Genomic DNA, 10,143 nt, shown 5'->3' with positions numbered 1-10,143 from the left:
CTGGACTCAGAAACCTGTAAACTGACCATCTTGAGCATTGAAGTCCTAAAATAACTTTTTCTGCATATAACTTCTAACACATTAAAAACTGTCTTACAGCATTGCAAAAACATTTTATTTCATAAGGCATAAGCATCTGTCAGTTTGGCTAGATTTGCACTGAATATTGAATGAAGCAGCTTTCTCTAATAGAGAGACAAGCTTTTGAGCAGATTTGGGCTAGATTTCACTTCATTTGAACAGAAACACTATTTCAACATTACTGGACTCAGAAACCTGTAAACTGACAATCTTGAGCATTAAAGTCCTAACATAAGTTTTTGTGCATATAACTTCTAACACATTAAAAACTGTCTTACAGCATTGCAGAAAACATTGTATTTCATAAGACATAAGCATCTTTCAGTTTGGCAAGATTTGCACTGAACATTGAAAGAAGCAGCTCTAACTCACAGAAAGAGAAGCTTTTTAGCAGATTTGGGCTAGATTTCACTTCATTTGAACAGAAGCACTATTTCAACATTACTGAACTCAGAAACTTGTAAACTGACCATCTTGAGCATTAAAGTCCTAAAATAACTTTTTGTGCATATAACTTCTAACACATTAAAAACTGTCTTACAGCATTGCAAAAACATTGTATTTCATAAGGCATAAGCATCTTTCAGTTTGGCAAGATTTGCACTGAATATTGAATGAAGCAGCTTTCTCTAATAGAGAGACAAGCTTTTGAGCAGATTTGAGCTAGATTTCACTTCATTTGAACAGAAGCACTATTTCAACATTACTGGACTCAGAAACCTGTAAACTGACCATCTTGAGCATTGAAGTCCTAAAATAACTTTTTGTGCATATAACTTCTAACACATTAAAAACTGTCTTACAGCATTGCAGAAAACATTTTATTTCATAAGACATAAGCATCTGTCAGTTTGGCTAGATTTGCAGTGAACATTGAATGAAGCAGCTTTCTCTAATAGAGAGACAAGCTTTTGAGCAGATTTGGGCTAGATTTCACTTCATTTGAACAGAAGCACTATTTCAACATTACTGGACTCAGAAACTTGTAAACTGACCATCTTGAGCATTGAAGTCCTAAAATAACTTTTTGTGCATATAACTTCTAACACATTAAAAACTGTCTTACAGCATTGCAGAAAACATTTTATTTCATAAGACATAAGCATCTGTCAGTTTGGCTAGATTTGCACTGAACATTGAATGAAGCAGCTTTCTCTAATAGAGAAACAAGCTTTTGAGCAGATTTGGGCTAGATTTCACTTCATTTGAACAGAAGCACTATTTCAACATTACTGGACTCAGAAACCTGTAAACTGACAATCTTGAGCATTGAAGTCCTAAAATACCTTTTTGTGCATATAACTTCTAACACATTAAAAACTGTCTTACAGCATTGCAAAAACATTTTATTTCATAAGGCATAAGCTTCTTTCAGTTTGGCAAGATTTGCACTGAATATTGAATGAAGCAGCTTTCTCTAATAGAGAGACAAGCTTTTGAGCAGATTTGGGCTAGATTTCACTTCATTTGAACAGAAGCACTATTTCAACATTACTGGACTCAGAAACCTGTAAACTGACCATCTTGAGCATTGAAGTCCTAAAATAACTTTTTCTGCATATAACTTCTAACACATTAAAAACTGTCTTACAGCATTGCAGAAAACATTTTATTTCATAAGACATAAGCATCTGTCAGTTTGGCTAGATTTGCACTGAACATTGAATGAAGCAGCTTTCTCTAATAGAGAGACAAGCTTTTGAGCAGATTTGGGCTAGATTTCACTTCATTTGAACAGAAGCACTATTTCAACATTACTTGACTCAGAAACCTGTAAACTGACAATCTTGAGCATTGAAGCTCTAACATTAGTTTTTGTGCATATAGTTTCTAACACATTAAAAACTGTCTTACAGCATTGCAGAAAACATTTTATTTCATAAGACATAAGCATCTGTCAGTTTGGCTAGATTTGCACTGAATATTGAATGAAGCAGCTTTCTCTAATAGAGAGACAAGCTTTTGAGCAGATTTGGGCTAGATTTCACTTCATTTGAACAGAAGCACTATTTCAACATTACTGGACTCAGAAACCTGTAAACTGACCATCTTGAGCATTGAAGTCCTAAAATAACTTTTTCTGCATATAACTTCTAACACATTAAAAACTGTCTTACAGCATTGCAGAAAACATTTTATTTCATAAGACATAAGCATCTGTCAGTTTGGCTAGATTTGCACTGAACATTGAATGAAGCAGCTTTCTCTAATAGAGAGACAAGCTTTTGAGCAGATTTGGGCTAGATTTCACTTCATTTGAACAGAAGCACTATTTCAACATTACTGGACTCAGAAACCTGTAAACTGACAATCTTGAGCATTGAAGTCCTAAAATACCTTTTTGTGCATATAACTTCTAACACATTAAAAACTGTCTTACAGCATTGCAAAAACATTTTATTTCATAAGGCATAAGCTTCTTTCAGTTTGGCAAGATTTGCACTGAATATTGAATGAAGCAGCTTTCTCTAATAGAGAGACAAGCTTTTGAGCAGATTTGGGCTAGATTTCACTTCATTTGAACAGAAGCACTATTTCAACATTACTGGACTCAGAAACCTGTAAACTGACCATCTTGAGCATTGAAGTCCTAAAATAACTTTTTGTGCATATAACTTCTAACACATTAAAAACTGTCTTACAGCATTGCAGAAAACATTTTATTTCATAAGACATAAGCATCTGTCAGTTTGGCTAGATTTGCACTGAACATTGAATGAAGCAGCTTTCTCTAATAGAGAGACAAGCTTTTGAGCAGATTTGGGCTAGATTTCACTTCATTTGAACAGAAGCACTATTTCAACATTACTGGACTCAGAAACTTGTAAACTGACCATCTTGAGCATTGAAGTCCTAAAATAACTTTTTGTGCATATAACTTCTAACACATTAAAAACTGTCTTACAGCATTGCAGAAAACATTTTATTTCATAAGACATAAGCATCTGTCAGTTTGGCTAGATTTGCACTGAACATTGAATGAAGCAGCTTTCTCTAATAGAGAAACAAGCTTTTGAGCAGATTTGGGCTAGATTTCACTTCATTTGAACAGAAGCACTATTTCAACATTACTGGACTCAGAAACCTGTAAACTGACAATCTTGAGCGTTGAAGTCCTAAAATACCTTTTTGTGCATATAACTTCTAACACATTAAAAACTGTCTTACAAGCATTGCAAAAACATTTTATTTCATAAGGCATAAGCTTCTTTCAGTTTGGCAAGATTTGCACTGAATATTGAATGAAGCAGCTTTCTCTAATAGAGAGACAAGCTTTTGAGCAGATTTGGGCTAGATTTCACTTCATTTGAACAGAAGCACTATTTCAACATTACTGGACTCAGAAACCTGTAAACTGACCATCTTGAGCATTGAAGTCCTAAAATAACTTTTTCTGCATATAACTTCTAACACATTAAAAACTGTCTTACAGCATTGCAGAAAACATTTTATTTCATAAGACATAAGCATCTGTCAGTTTGGCTAGATTTGCACTGAACATTGAATGAAGCAGCTTTCTCTAATAGAGAGACAAGCTTTTGAGCAGATTTGGGCTAGATTTCACTTCATTTGAACAGAAGCACTATTTCAACATTACTGGACTCAGAAACCTGTAAACTGACAATCTTGAGCATTGAAGCTCTAACATTAGTTTTTGTGCATATAGTTTCTAACACATTAAAAACTGTCTTACAGCATTGCAGAAAACATTTTATTTCATAAGACATAAGCATCTGTCAGTTTGGCTAGATTTGCACTGAATATTGAATGAAGCAGCTTTCTCTAATAGAGAGACAAGCTTTTGAGCAGATTTGGGCTAGATTTCACTTCATTTGAACAGAAGCACTATTTCAACATTACTGGACTCAGAAACCTGTAAACTGACCATCTTGAGCATTGAAGTCCTAAAACAACTTTTTCTGCATATAACTTCTAACACATTAAAAACTGTCTTACAGCATTGCAGAAAACATTTTATTTCATAAGACATAAGCATCTGTCAGTTTGGCTAGATTTGCACTGAACATTGAATGAAGCAGCTTTCTCTAATAGAGAGACAAGCTTTTGAGCAGATTTGGGCTAGATTTCACTTCATTTGAACAGAAGCACTATTTCAACATTACTGGACTCAGAAACCTGTAAACTGACAATCTTGAGCATTGAAGCTCTAACATTAGTTTTTGTGCATATAGTTTCTAACACATTAAAAACGGTCTTACAGCATTGCAAAAACATTGTATTTCATAAGGCATTAGCATCTTTCAGTTTGGCAAGATTTGCACTGAATATTGAATGAAGCAGCTTTCTCTAATAGAGAGACAAGCTTTTGAGCAGATTTGGGCTATGTTTCCCTTCATTTGAACAGAAGCACTATTTCACCATTACTGGACTCAGAAACCTGTAAACTGACAATCTTGAGCATTGAAGTCCTAAAATAACTTTTTGTGCATATAACTTCTAACACATTAAAAACTGTCTTACAGCATTGCAGAAAACATTTTATTTCATAAGACATAAGCATCTGTCAGTTTGGCTAGATTTGCACTGAACATTGAATGAAGCAGCTTTCTCTAATAGAGAGACAAGCTTTTGAGCAGATTTGGGCTAGATTTCACTTCATTTGAACAGAAGCACTATTTCAACATTACTGGACTCAGAAACCTGTAAACTCACCATCTTGAGCATTGAAGTCCTAAAATAACTTTTTGTGCATATAACTTCTAACACATTAAAAACTGTCTTACAGCATTGCAAAAACATTTTATTTCATAAGGCATAAGCTTCTTTCAGTTTGGCAAGATTTGCACTGAATATTGAATGAAGCAGCTTTCTCTAATAGAGAGACAAGCTTTTGAGCAGATTTGAGCTAGATTTCACTTCATTTGAACAGAAGCACTATTTCAACATTACTGGACTCAGAAACCTGTAAACTGACCATCTTGAGCATTGAAGTCCTAAAATAACTTTTTGTGCATATAACTTCTAACACATTAAAAACTGTCTTACAGCATTGCAGAAAACATTTTATTTCATAAGACATAAGCATCTGTCAGTTTGGCTAGATTTGCACTGAACATTGAATGAAGCAGCTTTCTCTAATAGAGAGACAAGCTTTTGAGCAGATTTGGGCTAGATTTCACTTCATTTGAACAGAAGCACTATTTCAACATTACTGGACTCAGAAACCTGTAAACTGACAATCTTGAGCGTTGAAGTCCTAAAATACCTTTTTGTGCATATAACTTCTAACACATTAAAAACTGTCTTACAAGCATTGCAAAAACATTTTATTTCATAAGGCATAAGCTTCTTTCAGTTTGGCAAGATTTGCACTGAATATTGAATGAAGCAGCTTTCTCTAATAGAGAGACAAGCTTTTGAGCAGATTTGGGCTAGATTTCACTTCATTTGAACAGAAGCACTATTTCAACATTACTGGACTCAGAAACCTGTAAACTGACAATCTTGAGCATTGAAGCTCTAACATTAGTTTTTGTGCATATAACTTCTAACACATTATAAACTGTCTTACAGCATTGCAGAAAACATTTTATTTCATAAGACATAAGCATCTGTCAGTTTGGCTAGTTTTGCACTGAAGATTGAATGAAGCAGCTTTCTCTAATAGAGAGACAAGCTTTTGAGCAGATTTGGGCTAGATTTCACTTCATTTGAACAGAAGCACTATTTCAACATTACTGGACTCAGAAACCTGTAAACTGACCATCTTGAGCATTGAAGTCCTAAAATAACTTTTTGTGCATATAACTTCTAACACATTAAAAACTGTCTTACAGCATTGCAGAAAACATTTTATTTCATAAGACATAAGCATCTGTCAGTTTGGCTAGATTTGCACTGAACATTGAATGAAGCAGCTTTCTCTAATAGAGAGACAAGCTTTTGAGCAGATTTGGGCTAGATTTCACTTCATTTGAACAGAAGCACTATTTCAACATTATTGGACTCAGAAACCTGTAAACTGACAATCTTGAGCATTGAAGCTCTAACATTAGTTTTTGTGCATATAGTTTCTAACACATTAAAAACTGTCTTACAGCATTGCAGAAAACATTTTATTTCATAAGACATAAGCATCTGTCAGTTTGGCTAGATTTGCACTGAACATTGAATGAAGCAGCTTTCTCTAATAGAGAGACAAGCTTTTGAGCAGATTTGGGCTAGATTTCACTTCATTTGAACAGAAGCACTATTTCAACATTACTGGACTCAGAAACCTGTAAACTGACAATCTTGAGCATTGAAGCTCTAACATTAGTTTTTGTGCATATAGTTTCTAACACATTAAAAACTGTCTTACAGCATTGCAGAAAACATTTTATTTCATAAGACATAAGCATCTGTCAGTTTGGCTAGATTTGCACTGAATATTGAATGAAGCAGCTTTCTCTAATAGAGAGACAAGCTTTTGAGCAGATTTGGGCTAGATTTCACTTCATTTGAACAGAAGCACTATTTCAACATTACTGGACTCAGAAACCTGTAAACTGACAATCTTGAGCATTGAAGTCCTAAAACAACTTTTTCTGCATATAACTTCTAACACATTAAAAACTGTCTTACAGCATAGCAGAAAACATTTTATTTCATAAGACATAAGCATCTGTCAGTTTGGCTAGATTTGCACTGAACATTGAAGGAAGCAGCTTTCTCTAATAGAGAGACAAGCTTTTGAGCAGATTTGGGCTAGATTTCACTTCATTTGAACAGAAGCACTATTTCAACATTACTGGACTCAGAAACCTGTAAACTGACAACCTTTAGCATTGAAGTCCTAAAATACCTTTTTGTGCATATAACTTCTAACACATTAAAAACTGTCTTACAGCATTGCAAAAACATTTTATTTCATAAGACATAAGCATCTGTCAGTTTGGCTAGATTTGCACTGAATATTGAATGAAGCAGCTTTCTCTAATAGAGAGACAAGCTTTTGAGCAGATTTGGGATAGATTTCACTTCATTTGAACAGAAGCACTATTTCAACATTACAGGACTCAGAAACCTGTAAACTGACCATCTTGAGCATTGAAGTCCTAAAATAACTTTTTCTGCATATAACCTCTAACACATTAAAAACTGTCTTACAGCATTGCAGAAAACATTTTATTTCATAAGACATAAGCATCTGTCAGTTTGGCTAGATTTGCACTGAACATTGAATGAAGCAGCTTTCTCTAATAGAGAGACAAGCTTTTGAGCAGATTTGGGCTATGTTTCCCTTCATTTGAACAGAAGCACTATTTCAACATTACTGGACTCAGAAACCTGTAAACTGACAATCTTGAGCATTGAAGCTCTAACATTAGTTTTTGTGCATATAACTTCTAACACATTAAAAACTGTCTTACAGCATTGCAGAAAACATTTTATTTCATAAGACATAAGCATCTGTCAGTTTGGCTAGATTTGCACTGAACATTGAATGAAGCAGCTTTCCCTAATAGAGAGACAAGCTTTTGAGCAGATTTGGGCTAGATTTCACTTCATTTGAACAGAAGCACTATTTCAACATTGCTGGACTCAGAAACCTGTAAACTGACCATCTTGAGCATTGAAGTCCTAAAATAACTTTTTGTGCATATAACTTCTAACACATTAAAAACTGTCTTACAGCATTGCAGAAAACATTTTATTTCATAAGACATAAGCATCTGTCAGTTTGGCTAGATTTGCACTGAACATTGAATGAAGCAGCTTTCTCTAATAGAGAAACAAGCTTTTGAGCAGATTTGGGCTAGATTTCACTTCATTTGAACAGAAGCACTATTTCAACATTACTGGACTCAGAAACCTGTAAACTGACAATCTTGAGCATTGAAGTCCTAAAATACCTTTTTGTGCATATAACTTCTAACACATTAAAAACTGTCTTACAGCATTGCAAAAACATTTTATTTCATAAGGCATAAGCTTCTTTCAGTTTGGCAAGATTTGCACTGAATATTGAATGAAGCAGCTTTCTCTAATAGAGAGACAAGCTTTTGAGCAGATTTGGGCTAGATTTCACTTCATTTGAACAGAAGCACTATTTCAACATTACTGGACTCAGAAACCTGTAAACTGACCATCTTGAGCATTGAAGTCCTAAAATAACTTTTTGTGCATATAACTTCTAACACATTAAAAACTGTCTTACAGCATTGCAGAAAACATTTTATTTCATAAGACATAAGCATCTGTCAGTTTGGCTAGATTTGCACTGAACATTGAATGAAGCAGCTTTCTCTAATAGAGAGACAAGCTTTTGAGCAGATTTGGGCTATGTTTCCCTTCATTTGAACAGAAGCACTATTTCAACATTACTGGACTCAGAAACCTGTAAACTGACAAACTTGAGCATTGAAGCTCTAACATTAGTTTTTGTGCATATAACTTCTAACACATTAAAAACTGTCTTACAGCATTGCAGAAAACATTGTATTTCATAAGACATAAGCATCTTTCAGTTTGGCAAGATTTGCACTGAACATTGAATGAAGCAGCTTTCTCTAATAGAGAGACAAGCTTTTGAACAGATTTGGGCTAGATTTCACTTCATTTGAACAGAAGCACTATTTCAACATTACTGGACTCAGAAACCTGTAAACTGACCATCTTGAGCATTGAAGTCCTAAAACAACTTTTTCTGCATATAACTTCTAACACATTAAAAACTGTCTTACAGCATTGCAGAAAACATTTTATTTCATAAGACATAAGCATCTTTCAGTTTGGCAAGATTTGCACTGAACATTGAAAGAAGCAGCTCTAACTCACAGAAAGAGAAGCTTTTGAGCAGATTTGGGCTAGATTTCACTTCATTTGAACAGAAGCACTATTTCAACATTACTGAACTCAGAAACTTGTAAACTGACCATCTTGAGCATTAAAGTCCTAAAATAACTTTTTGTGCATATAACTTCTAACACATTAAAAACTGTCTTACAGCATTGCAAAAACATTGTATTTCATAAGGCATAAGCATCTTTCAGTTTGGCAAGATTTGCACTGAATATTGAATGAAGCAGCTTTCTCTAATAGAGAGACAAGCTTTTGAGCAGATTTGGGCTAGATTTCACTTCATTTGAACAGAAGCACTATTTCAACATTACTGAACTCAGAAACCTGTAAACTGACCATCTTGAGCATTGAAGTCCTAAAATAACTTTTTGTGCATATAACTTCTAACACGTTAAAAACTGTCTGACAGCATTGCAGAAAACATTTTATTTCATAAGACATAAGCATCTGTCAGTTTGGCTAGATTTGCACTGAATATTGAATGAAGCAGCTTTCTATAATAGAGAGACAAGCTTTTGAGCAGATTTGGGCTAGATTTCACTTCATTTGAACAGAAGCACTATTTCAATATTACTGGACTCAGAAACCTGTAAACTGACAATCTTGAGCATTGAAGCTCTAACATTAGTTTTTGTGCATATAACTTCTAACACATTAAAAACTGTCTTACAGCATTGCAGAAAACATTTTATTTCATAAGACATAAGCATCTGTCAGTTTGGCTAGATTTGCACTGAACATTGAATGAAGCAGCTTTCTCTAATAGAGAGACAAGCTTTTGAGCAGATTTGGGCTAGATTTCACTTCATTTGAACAGAAGCACTATTTCAACATTACTGGACTCAGAAACCTGTAAACTGACAATCTTGAGCATTGAAGTCTTCACATAAGTTTTTGTGCATATAACTTCTAACACATTAAAAACTGTCTTACAGCATTGCAGAAAACATTTTATTTCATAAGACATAAGCATCTGTCAGTTTGGCTAGATTTGCACTGAACATTGAATGAAGCAGCTTTCCCTAATAGAGAGACAAGCTTTTGAGCAGATTTGGGCTAGATTTCACTTCATTTGAACAGAAGCACTATTTCAACATTACTGGACTCAGAAACCTGTAAACTGACAATCTTGAGCCTTGAAGTCCTAAAATACCTTTTTGTGCATATAACTTCTAACACATTAAAAGCTGTCTTACAGCATTGCAAACACATTGTATTTCATGAGGCATAAGCATCTTTCAGTTTGGCAAGATTTGC

This window comes from Carassius carassius, chromosome 16 (genome assembly GCF_963082965.1).
Source record: "Carassius carassius chromosome 16, fCarCar2.1, whole genome shotgun sequence".
In the NCBI taxonomy this organism is placed as follows: Eukaryota; Metazoa; Chordata; class Actinopteri; order Cypriniformes; family Cyprinidae; genus Carassius; species Carassius carassius.
Note: the sequence above shows the minus strand (reverse complement) of the source record.